Source organism: Taeniopygia guttata, chromosome 3, assembly GCF_048771995.1.
Source record: "Taeniopygia guttata chromosome 3, bTaeGut7.mat, whole genome shotgun sequence".
Lineage (NCBI taxonomy): Eukaryota > Metazoa > Chordata > Aves > Passeriformes > Estrildidae > Taeniopygia > Taeniopygia guttata.
The window spans coordinates 113,853,574-113,866,144 of NC_133027.1; the positions used below are offsets into that span (position 1 = coordinate 113,853,574).

The 12,571-nt window shown below is 40.1% G+C and overlaps 1 protein-coding gene across 4 annotated transcripts in view; it reads left to right on the forward strand.

Moving 5' to 3' along the window:
- Positions 1–12,571, forward strand: part of PELI1 (pellino E3 ubiquitin protein ligase 1) — a 41,553-nt gene that overhangs the window by 12,583 nt on the left and 16,399 nt on the right. Inside the window, exon 1 of one of the 4 annotated variants that reach the window (XM_002199646.7) lies at positions 11,590–11,764. The exons of the other annotated variants lie outside the window; for them this stretch is intronic. The gene's annotated coding sequence lies outside the window, so the exon portion shown is untranslated. Of the gene's footprint in view, positions 1–11,589; positions 11,765–12,571 lie in introns of those variants that run through there. 4 annotated transcript variants of the gene reach the window in all.

Sequence of the window (12,571 nt, forward strand, 5' to 3'; positions counted from 1 at the left end):
CTAAGGTTATTTCCACGGGCTCTGATACAATATTTACTGCCTGATGAGAGGGATGCCTTCTCCATCTCCTCTCTCTGGACTGTGCACACACATAGCTCCCCCTCCCCAGATCTGAGGTATGCAGTCCTTGGCCTGTCTTTACTCTGGACTTGCTGACCAGAGTTCTTCCATGAGCTGAGTTTTCTCCCTAACTTGAGAGAAACAAATTAATTGTGGGAGTTTCCTTAGAGGTTCAGGGAGCTGTGCCTTGAGTTTCGTTATTAGACTGACTGTATATCCGTCTGATGTGGTAGGCTTAAAATTCTTGCATTGCTTTCTGTAGCTTTGCCTGTGAATGTATCTGTGGCTTGTTCTTTTCCCTTAGCCCTCTAGTTTGAGGACAACAGCTACTGACTTCTCTCAGTATTGCTTGAACCAAAGTAGTAATGTGGTATTGTGAAAACATCAACTTTACCTTGCTTAGACCAGTTTTCAAGTGGAGTTAATGTTAGTGAAATTGAGAGTACAACCTCAAGTACAAAGGGCGTGATTAATAGTGAGAGGACTTTTGGCATTTAACTTTGAAAATGTTTATGGTTTTATTTTACATCTCAGGGGATTGGAGCAAATAGGCATGAGATGCTAATCATAATAATGTTTTTCATGATCAAAGCTATCAGTACTTCAATGGCTGCTATTTCTGTTTCAACTGCCAAAGTCCTGAAACTAATTATGAGCAGTCAGTATTGGTGGTTAACAGCCTGAAACATTTTAGGTATGGGTAATACCACTTCATTATTCAACCTGAGTTTGCCAACTTGAATTCATGCTGCATATTTATTTTAGTTTCTGATCAGCCCTGCGCCTCTTGATTTTCTGTCAAGTTTCTATTATGAGTGAGTTCTTAGTCCAAAATTCCTTAACTCTGCCAGTGTGTTTCAAGGGGAAGTTCAGGAGGTAGTGCAGTATGGTCTAGACCTTTAAAAATAATGTAGGTGTTACAGCTTTGTTTTGTGAACTTCATTGGAAAACGCATTAGGAAGAAGTTTCTATCTAGTGAAACGTGGTGGTCAGAGAGGATTTGCTGTGTTCAAGTACTTGTACATAGGCCAAAAATACTTGGAGAAACTCTAGGAAGAGCTGTGAAGCAGTGTTGAAGCTGGTGGCTTGAGAAGCTGGAGGGTACCTGGCATTTAAGTGCTTCATCTCTTCAGAGAAACAGCACACAACTGAAGTGCTGTACCTGACAGTGAACATTGTCTCTGAGAGCAGTGTAATTATTTGGAAGGTCTGGGGTTTATCCAGGATCAGAGTGGTGAATTAAATTACATGTCCAGTCAAGATTTGCTGTAGTACAGTCTTGCATAGGTAGGCTGATAGTGATCTTGCTGATGCTGCTGAATTCAGTTGCCTTCAGTGCAGCTGAATCCTTACTTAGCTGCATAATTGGGCTCAGGTATCAGGTTTGGTGGAGTGACCTGGTAGATGATGAAAAACAGAATATGGGCTTCAATTCATTAATTTCTTTTCCTTGCTTAGCATACTGTTTTTTTGTTTTTTGTTTGGGGTTTTTTTGTTTTTGTTTTTTTTTTTTTTTGAACAGTATGCTTAGAAAAAGAGTCAGTCCTGAAGTCCTGATGCTCAGTACAATTAATCATCTGTTAATCAGATGAGCTACAAGTATCAGTTTTATTTTTGTGAAACATTGGGAAGGTTTAATATAGTAATAAAAAGAGAGAGAACTAAGTCTGCTGCTTTGTTACTGTGACAGGCAATAATCCTTCCTTACTGATCAGTACCTTAGCTGTTCAGCCATGGCATGATGTAGTTTTATTTTTTTAACAATGGCTTTATTTAGATTATCCTTTCAACTAATGGTTTTGGCATGCTTTAGAAAGACACTTAAGGAAGAGTATCTTATTGCAGAATTCCATTCTGGGCTAAACTTACAGGCTGCAAGTATTTTTACTTTTTAAAATTTAATTGGAGATTCTTCCTTTGTGACAGTAAAAACCATCTTTGGGACATGTTGAGTTTGCAGGCAGTTACCTGAAAGGCTGAAGTTCTGTCAAAATATTCAGCATTGTGTATGCTGGAGCTGGTTTAGATTACTTCGTGCATTTGTGGCTGAACAGAGATTTCACGTTGCTTTCAATTAACAAGAAAGCTTTTCTTGTGATCTTTGATTTCAGTTGGCTGCCACTTCTCTGGGAGTTTTGACTGTAGTATTTCAATGCTCGTTTGTGTTAGGCCCTCTGCTTAACTTTTGTATTCTAGATCTTTTTTTTTGCCAGTAAAGATAAATCTTGCTGTTTCAGTGTATACAATCATAGTGGTATTGTTTTGGGGGTGAGAATTGCAGCCTTTCTTTTTCTTATACAATTTTTATGGTTTAGGTAAACTTCTATATTAAAAGTTAAGGAATAAGCACCATGCTATACCTTTGGGAAACAAAGTCATTTATTTAAATGTATTAATAAAATAATTAGTAAGTAACGTGTGAGGATTTTCATATTGCTGAATGAGGGAGGATGACTGGATGAGACAGGACTACTATGAAAAGAAATCCAGTAATTCCTAAACCCCTTCATGTTAGGCTCAGTCCTCTTTTTAAAAAGAAGAACCTAGAACAAGTGAAACATATAGTTAGTTCTGCAGCTGGACTTGGGCAGATGCTTGTACAGCAAATGTGAGAATTACTTGGATGTAAGTTTTAACAGCAGAAGCAGTAAAATACAGGTCTCTATGTCTCTGTCACAAAACTGGGAATGTGCAGTTGTTCCCAAAAGTGGTGCTTTGCTCCACAGGCACCAAGCTCCAAGTCACAGTTCTTGTTGGGCAAGTTTCAGGGCTGAAGCCTTATGTCAACAGCAGCATGTCTGCATTTTGCCTATAATATTTACATCAGTCTTTTGAGTAAATGAAAAAAAGTGCATCTTATTTCTGATAGGAGAGAGCTATTATAAATGTTAGATTTTAAGCTTAGGCCACAATCTATTTTTAAGGTGCTGACTTCTATAGAAAATAGGGATTTTATGTTTACATGTTTTTATTGTTGTTGGGTTTTTAAAAAATTTTGTACCATTTAAATTAAGTGCCTTCCTCCTAACAAGGAAAAAAGCCCGGCTTGGAAGTGATTAATGAAAGAAAAATGTTTCACCTCAAACTAATAAAATTATTGGGGCTGACATGCTCCTAATGTTGGTTTTGTAACATTGTATAGTGTTGATAACATTTCAGAGTGGGTGACCTTGCATCTTTTTGTCTTAGCAGTCATGTTGGCACCCAAGGAATACCTAATATAAAATTGAGGAGAGCAAGCTTCTGACAGTGCTCTAGTTATTTGTATGGTTCAAGGTTTATTTTGGGGACATGTAACACACACACTTCCATCAGTGAAATGCTAAAAGTGCAGAATGACTTCAGTGTTTTAAAAAGTTTAGGCACAACAGTGGCTGCTAAGCCAGAGAAAGTGGTTTTTTTTTTCCTTTATGTTTAGAGAATATCTGTTCTAAAAGCTGGGGTTGATGCTGTTGGAATGAGACTGAGCATGCTTGAAAATTGGTTCTGCCACTAAGTTGCACTGAGGCAACACACAGTGAGTGCTAAAGGCAGCTCTGATGGTCATCCTGACAAACTTGTAGTTTGCACTAAATGGCTGACTGAAAGGGGCAAGTGAAATGGCTTCTCCAGGCTAGAGAGGTTTCCTGAGGTTTCCATGGAAAATACCCACACAGGCAGTGTATGGGTTAAAGTGGAGGCTTCTTTTAATCTCTTTCCCAAGGTTCAGAAAGGAAGAAATCTGTACTGTATTAACCAGTCAATGTGGTTAATAAATAAGTGGTGCTGTAAATCATGTAAAATTTATTTCCAAACTCTTTAAAGTACTACTGTGTTCTGAATCGTCTGCTACTGTTCAAAAATCACTTGGCTGTGGTGCTATCAAAACTGCTGTTTTTTGTGGCTGTATGCTCTTTTCAGTGTATTTGCCCAACAGTGTTTCCTATTTTCCAAACGGAAAATTCTTTGAGAGAAAACAAGTAATTCTCTGCACAAAGCCTGCCTCTCAAGCTGTACAGGTACAAAGTGCAGAGCACAGGTCATTTCTAGAAGTGAGTTTGCAAGTGTGAAGATACTTCTGCATGTCAGAAAAATGCCTGAATGAGAAAGAAATGTAGTTTTTATTTCATGCTTGTGTTAGTTCAAATCTAGCTCTGTTAGACTTTTTTTTTTTTTTGCTTTGGAGGCTTCTCCAGGTAGCTTTGAAATATGAGCTGGTAAGAACAGAGAGCCAGAGTCCTGGCCAAGATAGAGCTTTTAGCATGGGGTTTTGTTTAGTGTTTCAGTTTTTTTCTTTTTATTGTTCCAGAAGAAATTGTTGAGCTGTTCTGCTTGAATATTTTATATCAAGTAAATAAACTAGCATTAGTTGATGAGAAATATGCTGAACTTGTATTCTCAAGCCTCAGTTTTAAGTCTAAGTTTCTAGGCCAAATTTTGAAGGTTTATATTCACACAGAATTCTGCTGTGAAATTCTTTGGGATCAAGGAAGAATTTTTTTTGTCTTCAGGAGCACTTTGCTGGTAGAATTACAAAGAGTCAAAGTACTGCCTTGCTAATGTAATTGCATTAGAGTTTGTAATGTGAGGTAGCATCATTGAAAATGCTGGGGCAGTCCATGAAACTACAGCTGAACTTTTTAACACTGCCTCACTTTGGCATTTGCTGGAAAAATGTTCTGCCACAGTACCTGTCACTATCCCTGTACTCCTCCAATCTAAAATTACTTTTGTCTTCATCTGCTAAATTTTGTCAGACCTGTACTGAATAGACAAGAAGCATTACAGGTTTCAAATGCATGACTCCTTTGGAAACAAACGGATTACCTTTTAGTACCAAAATGCCTTTGCTTATCTTTCATGACCCACACTCTTGAGAATATTTCTTCTTCCAGATATAACTGAAGGCTGTACTAACTTAAAGTTGCCATATTGAGCTAGGTACTTTCCCTTATTTAAACATAACATTTTTCTTTGGACATAGAAAATTGAAAATTTGAAACTAGTGATAACCTTGAGAACCTGCAACTGTAAGTCAAATGTGAAACATAATGATTTCCTTAGCTCTTAATTAAAACATGACTATATGGTCAGACCCTATAGAAATAGTACAGCACCATCTCCCTGGTTGGGCTTTTTTTGCTGGGAATATATTTGGCACAATAATACCAAACATTGCATGTGACAAGAGCTAAGAGTAGCTACTGGGTCTCCCTTGTACCTCGAAAGAAGTAACTGTGTTTCTGTCTCAGCCAAGGAGTAGAATATAGGGATGGTATCTCTAGCATTGAGCTGCTGCTATTTGGGAATGACCTTTTTTTTTTTTGTTAGGTGTTAGTGCCTGCATAGAGGTAAAGTGTAACTGCCTGTTTATTTTTATAAGCAATAAACCTCTTACCTAAATTGGATTAGAAGTTTAGGAAGTATTGTGCCTGTATATGCTAAATCATGCATTGCCTATGAGATTAGAAAGGAAAGAAAAAGATCTGATCAACTGGCATGGGATTTTTTTTCACTGAGCAGTAACAAACTGAACAGGCAGGAGGTCCAACACCAGAAGGTATTGGGACTGTCGTGTTCTAATTCCTGGCTGTAGGAGGTGATGCACATGGGACTAAAGTGTGCAAAATGTTAGTTTTGTGTTTGTTTAAATGCAAGTTGTATTAGCATGAAAGTTGGTTCACCTTAGTTTTTAAGGGGCAGCTTTTAGTGTATCAGGATGTATTTCAGTATTCCTCTATTAGAAACCTATTGCATGTGACAAGTATTCAATTCTTGTTCGCTTGGGTTACTGCCTAAAGTAACATTTGTTCTGTACCTGAGCTCATAAACAGTATTTAAAGTATTCCTGAAAAGATGACTGTCAGAAGTGCAGGAAGCAGAGGTGCTGAACCCTGTGTCTGTACAGAGTGTGACATCTCCTAGCAGGTCACTGTGCAAACGTGACCCTTGGCTTGCAGAGGGGACGCAGCCCTCCACAGCTCTCCAGAGGAATATGGGGCATGTGCTTTCCTGTGCAAATGCTGGAGGTGGCGTGTTTGGAAAGGACCAAGTCTTGTACCTTGTGTAAAGATTGTCTAAAGTTTGAAGTGAGGGGGAAGAATATAGTAAGATGCTTATGTTTATTAGCAGTGATTTGCAAATATTCAGGTGTGAGCTACAGACTTGGGACACTGACATGCAGAAGCGAGGGGAGCTGTTCTGAAGTTATCCAGCACTTTCTTTACCAGAATTGCAGAGAGACTACAGTCAAAATGGTGAGTGACAAGAGTTTAGTAAGGGTGGTTAGGAATTTAAGATAAAGCAGAAGGCTGCTGGATAGACTTGAGTTTTTGCTTCAAAATCTCTCTGAGGGTAAATATATTTGCCTTCTTGTAAGAGATCCATTTGTATGATGTGGGAGTTGATTAGAAACTGCACTGAATAGTTTTTAAACTTTGTCCCTTTTAGCATAATCTTTCTCTAGAATGTGAGTGTGGGGAGACAGCCAGTTATAGCTGAATTTGTATAACTGAATACTTTTCCGATCTTTTTTTGCTAATCTGAATGAACAATCTAACATGAAATGTTTTTCATCACTGAGATAAAGATGTTTTTCAGAACTGACTTGTAGCAACTGTCTTAGGATTCTCTGTACAAGTCCATGGTCAAATGATCTGGCTTTGTGGGAATGAAAAATTTCAGGTAATGCAGGTTCAGCTAGTTCTGCTATAACCTTAAAGGCTTTGCAAGTACAAAAATTGTGTCTTGGAAATGAATTCAAATTGGGCCTCCCTTTCTTTATTTAGGGGAAACCATAAAACCTGAAGCTCAGTGAATCGGTTTTCTGATGCTGAAAGATTGCTGAACAACATCTAAAAAATACTTCAAGGAAGTGCTTGTGCATAGCCAAGATTAATTGAACCAGAAATGATCCTAGAGAACTTAAAAAGAAATCTTTTACAGTACCTTTTTCCAGGTACCTGGGAAATGAAAGTTTGCTGTCTTGGAAAGAAGCCTGGTGCAGCTACATCTGTGTGGCTCTGACTTGGTGGTGAGCAGTTGTGCATCACTTTCTTAGGTTGCCTTTCTTTCTCCTTTTATGTTGTCTCTCTTTGCCTTATTATGTTTTGTTTTAATTTATTTCAATTACTTAATTGTTTTTATTTCAACCTGAGGGTTTTACCTTTTTTCCCCTGACTCTCCTACCTTTCTCACAGGCCAGGGGAGGTGTGAGCAAGCTGCATGGTACTTGGTGGCTGGCTGGGGTTGGTTAAGCCACAACATTGTTTTAAGAGCAGCTTCATTCCCAAATGTATTATTTGGGCAACAGTTGCTGTGTTGAATTGCTCATTGGGCCCCATTTCTCTTGTGTAGGACTTTCCTGGTGTAGTTGAGGGACGGGCACACAAATGTAAGGGTGGAACAGGACCTCATAAGAAATGGTTATTAGGTTTGTCTGATGGCAAAGTGTGACTGCTGTGATGGGAAATGCCTCTGTGCAGGGTGATGACTTGTTGCTGCTCTGTAACTAGGCTGCTTCAGTCGCAAATTGCTCCACAGTTGCTTAAGGATCTCTATGGCTGGATGAGCAACGTTTTGGAGTTGGCAAATGTGTTTGAAGGAGAATTTGTTGTCCTTAAGAATTCAAGGTTCTGTTTAGATCTTTTATTCAGCTGTCCTGCAAATCTAATTAACCTCTTCTACCCCTTCCAGGAGTGGTCAGTATAGAGGAGTTCATAAAGCACCACCTACCCTCATGTCACAGGAACTTGAGATGTAGAAAAGGGTTCTTATCTGGAGCTGTAGCTATCACAATGGACCTTTGTTTTCTTGGCCCTTGTAAGAACTTTCTTACTTCTTGCCAGAAGCCACCACACTGTAGTGAAGGGGATTAGGTCATTTCCTTCCCTTCTCCTCTTCCTGCAGATTATTTGATTAGCATTTCTATTGTATACTCTAAATAGCATGTTCTTGGCTTCAGGCTGGTCCCCCCCTCTATAATCTCTTTAAAACACTGTAGTGTGGCGTTTTATTAGCAGCGTAACATGGGAACTCCTTGCACAGAGATTACCTGTGACGTAACAAAATAAAAGATTAATGAGGCTGCTAAATCAGTAATCCTCCCTTCTTTCTTCCTTCATGCACCTGAGATTAGGCTTCTGGGAACCCCCTAACAGTGTTAATGCCTTACAATACATGAAATAATTTTCTTGTTTGGATATCATTGGCTTGGATCAGAGTTCAGCCCCTGACTTCATGGAAAAGAGAGTTCAGGTTGTGTATAGTGTATGTTCAACATTCAGCATTGAGTGTACAAATATACCTCCCCCGTGGGATCATTACATGTCCTGGTCTTCTACCAGGTGTTTTGCTTCTTTTTCTCAGCGTTTCCTTTCCTTCAGTCTCTGTTTTTATATACCCTGTGTGCAGTCCTTTCAAGCTCTTATGCTACATGGAGTTTTTAGTCCACTCCTTACCTGTTTTGTTGAATAAAATTATCAACAGGTTGTTTAGAATGTCAGTCTTGAAATGTTGTAGTAATATACAGATAAGGATAACTCCAGCATGAAGAGTTTGCCATTCAGTCTTGCTAGTCTGGACACTAGAGGCCATGGTGTTGCCTGTTGCCCCTGTCTGCAATTTTAGCTGTCATTTTAGCTGGAACAGCTAGAAATTCCTCTTCAGAGCTTATGTTGAATGTCATGTGAAATCACATAATTGTATCAAACTGTACAGCATCTGTTTGTGAGTCAGATAGAAGAACATGACGATAGAGCCCTTTATTTCCTTAACAGTTTCAAAGAAAGAACCTCCCCTGCAGTTCAGCATGGCTTCGTGAAATTAGCAGTGATATCTTGGGCTGCAGATTGCATTGTTTTAGTCTGGCATGGTATCTGTACTCCAGGAGAAATCAGATGGCTCACCTAGCGACAGCATGCCGGAGGCATTTCATTCCAGTCCTCAAGGCACGGCGTAGTTCTTGTGATTCTGTGAAAATCATTAAAGCCTCCTCATAAAAGTGAGGGGCAGTGCTGACACAAGAACAGCTGAGCAGAGCATGGCTGTGAGTAAACACAGGCAGAGACAAAGTGGTTCAAACTCTGTTGGGTGAGATTCAGAGGCAGGCACGTAGAAGTGTGCCTAGGGGCAAAATAAACCCTCAGAAAAACTGGATTAAGATGGGGCATGATTAGCTATAAAAAGGACATTGTGTGGTGTTGCCTGATTGCTCCAGAGGGTCAGTAATATGAAGGCAGGTAAGGATTGTTGTCTGCAGGAGGCTGGTTGGGGTGGTAGAAAGCAAATCCACCTGCAGCTGGTCCTTAGGTGGCTGCAGCATAGAGTAATCTACAAGCTTATTAACCTGAATGCTGAACAGCTGCATCTGTAAAATAAAGAATGTCTGGGAATAAAGGAGTTCTAGAAGCAAATTAGTCTTGAAGTTTTGCTTTTCAGGATGTTTTGAAACAGTACAACTCAAGTTTTACCACTTGTGTGAGAAAAGTAATGCAGCTTAGAAGTGGTCATACCAATGTAACTAATCACTGTGGTTAAATACCTGAATACAGAACAGCTTTTGTACTCTGGTGCTGTATCTGTGTGTTAAGTGATACTAATGCAGTCCTGATGTGGTTTTCTTTTTCTTTTTTTTTTTTTTTTTAACAAAATCACAAAAGCAACCCTTATCCCTGATTAGAACAGCATTCAAGTTGCCAACTTTGTATGGGCTGGGAGGAAACAGAAGATACTTGAAAGTGATGAGAGAGGTGGGGGTGATGTGACTCCTCCACCCCAGTAAAAATTGCCATTTTAAGGATTTACACATTACTAGTGAAAAAACTGGGTTTGTGTGCCAGTGGCATGAGGCTGTTGATTTTTGGCAGGGAGGAGGATTCAACCTAACTCCCAAGATCAGGCCTGATGAGTCCCTGGTGTTTCTGTTGAGATGGATGCAGAAGGTCCCTATCCTCTCATTTGCATTGGTAAAATGGGGTTACAGAACAAACACACTAAAGCAAAATTATTTGGGTTGAAATAGTTGGAGATTTGTGTGTGGTTTTGGTTTTTCCCTTAGACCCATGCCAGTTGAGTAATCTGATAGCTGTGATAATGACTATACCATTTCAGAGCAGTGTTCAGTCCTGTGGGTTTTTTTGTCAACCAGAAGAGTGGAAACAAGGGAGCACCTGTACATCAGTGTTTTTCTCCAGGCACTTTCCAGTGTTCAGCTGCTATGGCTCAACCACTTCTGTGGAGCAAGGTGATATCTTTGTGCTTAGTAATCTGTGGTAGGAGGAAAAAAGTGTCTTTGAGCCTATGTATAGTTTTATTATCCAGAATAACCTATGACAAAGTGTTCTGCAGCTAAATTTTCTGGGTAGGTGACAAGATCCTGTAACAGGACAGCTGTACTGTATTACTTAGGGGAAAGTTTGCTGTGGAGTATGGGTTGAGAAGAGAGAAAACACAGATGCATTCACCTTGTTCTCAGCAGTGAAGCTGACTTCTGTGGAGCTGCAACATATGTTGTGTTGTGGCATTATGAACAGAAAAGCTGTTTGGACAGTTCTTAGGTTTGAGTGTTACCCAGTGGCTATACTGTAAGGTGAACTGGAAAAGAGTTCTGTTAAAAAAATAACAGAGCAGATAAACCAACTTTAAAACATTGACAGATCAGTCCATAAAATTGTGTTATAAGATTGAGGTTGCAAGCCAAGGAGGGAGCAGCAGAAACAGGAGCAGCAGCAGTCACATGTACAACATGGAGATGTGAATTGTCAGGCTCTATCAACATTGCTTGAGCCAGGGTAACCATCTACCCCTTCTTCACCCACCAGAGCTGCAGTGTAAAACTTGATGTAAAGGTTAAGCTGCTGTGTCATATCGTGATTACAGCAGCCTCACAGCACTTGCATGATCAATTCCACGAGGTAACTTGGAAGCTGTGGTAACTTGATCAACACTTTATGGCTCAGACATTTAAATTATCCCACCCACTGGCTTGATGCAGTGATTTTGGTGTTGGTGGAATGAGAAATGTGCTCATAACCTGGTCTGGCACATGCAGATTTGCCTTTCTAAATGTGCATCCTACAGGATTGAGCTGTTCTAGAATCATTCACCATGACAGTCCAGTACACACAGGTGGCATCTGCAGAGGTGTCATGTGTCCAGTCCTACAGTTTTAGTGAAAACAGAGACAGCAATGCCTGAAGAGTTTCTGCTGGTATAATTCTGAGTGTATTAAGAAATTACTCTTTGTGTGGGAGGTGAGGAAAGCTAGCTGGGCTAATAAATCATGGTTAAAAGAAAAAAGAAGAAAAGGTATAGCATGCATGGGTACAGTTATGTAAGAGAAGGAAATAAATCAGTGTTTCTCTGAGAACCTCATCCGCAGAGCTGCCAGGCAATTGGGCTGCAGTATTGTTCTCAACACACCCTCTGCTTCCTTTTTTCCTTTTTGGGGCCAGGGATGGATGAATTGATGGAGCAGGAGCAGGATGCCGGTTCTGCCTCCAGCCAATGCTGAGTGGTGCCGTGGTGTTTACCCAGCTTACGCAAGGCAGAGCCGGCCCCTCTCGAGGCAGGAGGCGCTTCCCACGGCTGAAGTAAAAGCACACAGAGCAGTCACTCAGTCTGGCAGTTGCTGGGGGTTTAAAGGAGTTGGTGGATTAGCAAGATCGAAGGGTTGGGTTTTTTCTTCTCCGCTGTGTAGGAATACTGCAAGGACACAAATATCCCGGTAAGTGCTCTGCATGCCGTCACTTTTCGCTTTTACTGTGGTATTGTTTCAGTCTCTCTTCTAAAAGTCTCCTCAGTTGCAGTGGTTTTCAGTGATACGGAGGAAAGGAAATCTGAGAGCAGGCAGTGTGTCTGCCCGCTCCCCTTCCACCTCAAAGAGGCAGAAACATTCAAAGTGCACAGCACAGTAAGTGCTGTTTGATCATAAGTGTCAGTCACTTCTCATTTTTAGGGTGTAGAGCAAGGTGCCTTAAAACTGCCATTACCTAACAAAATCCTACCAAGGGTAATTTCTCATGGAGCTGTTGAATATTTCTGTTGTCTAAACCAAGAAAAAGGCTTTAAATGTAACTGTAACTCCTGTTTTTGTAAGATGATATAGTATGCTATGCAAAAAGGCTTTGGTGTGATACAGACAGCTATTTAGCAGATACTTTGGTACATGAACTGCCTTATCAGGAAGTCAGAGGCTCATAAAAAGCAAAACTGTAATGTTTGGGCATGTAGAACGAGAAGTCATTGTGGTTTTTTGCAAGTCCAGGCTCCTCAGCCATATATTCCAGCACAGGTGCATCAGACAGTGGGTTTTTCTGGACTTGAAAAGCTCTATTGCTGTGTGTAAGAATAAGATGCCTCTGCTTTGGTCTAAGCTCTTAGGAAGTTTTACTCTTGTGGCTGACTCTTAAGTGAAAGTTGGCACTGACTTTTTGTTTTCCTTGAGGTAATACTTTAATTAGTCTGAAGCAGCAGAGAAGGATAACGTTAAACATTTCTAGCTGTAGAGTTCTCTGCAGCAGAACTATACTTC